Consider the following 608-nt stretch of genomic DNA (forward strand, 5'->3'; position numbering starts at 1 on the left):
GTTCGAGTCCTCCCTCGCGCATGGGTATGTGTGTTTGTCCTTAGGATAATTTAGGTTAAGTAGTGTGTAAGCTTAGGGACTGATGACCTTAGCAGTTAAGTCCCATAAGATTTCACACACATTTGAACAGTTTTTTAGCTGCCTACACGTGTTGTTGATATACATCAATGGGGACAGCTGAAAATGTGCGCCCCGACCGGGACTCGAGCCCAGGATCTCCTGCTTACATGGCAGACGCTCTATCCATCTAAGCCAGCTGTACCCATCGATGTACGGGGCAACGGCCTTGCCGCAGTGGATACACGGGTTCCCGTCAGATCACCGAAGTTAAGTGCTGTCGGGCGTGGGCGGCACTTGGATGGGTGACCATCCGGGCCACCATGCGCTGTTGCCATTTTTCGGGGTGCACTGAGCCCCGTGATGCCAGTTGAGGAGCTACTCGACCGAATAGTAGCGGCTCCGGTCAAAGAAAACCATCGTAACGGCAGGGAGAGCGGTGTGCTGACCACACCTCCCTCCTATCCGCATCCTCAGCTGAGGATGACACGGCGGTCGGATGGTCCCAATGGGGCACTTGTGGCCTGATGGCGGAGTGACGTTGATGTATA

At 54.4% G+C, this 608-nt stretch overlaps 1 pseudogene; it reads left to right on the forward strand.

Annotated features, from left to right (window-relative positions):
* Positions 1-276: 276 nt before the first annotated feature.
* LOC126426747 (5S ribosomal RNA) lies at positions 277-394 on the forward strand (annotated as a pseudogene).
* The last annotated feature ends 214 nt before the right edge of the window (positions 395-608 follow it).

Source organism: Schistocerca serialis, chromosome 1 (assembly GCF_023864345.2).
Source record: "Schistocerca serialis cubense isolate TAMUIC-IGC-003099 chromosome 1, iqSchSeri2.2, whole genome shotgun sequence".
NCBI classification, from domain to species: domain Eukaryota; kingdom Metazoa; phylum Arthropoda; class Insecta; order Orthoptera; family Acrididae; genus Schistocerca; species Schistocerca serialis.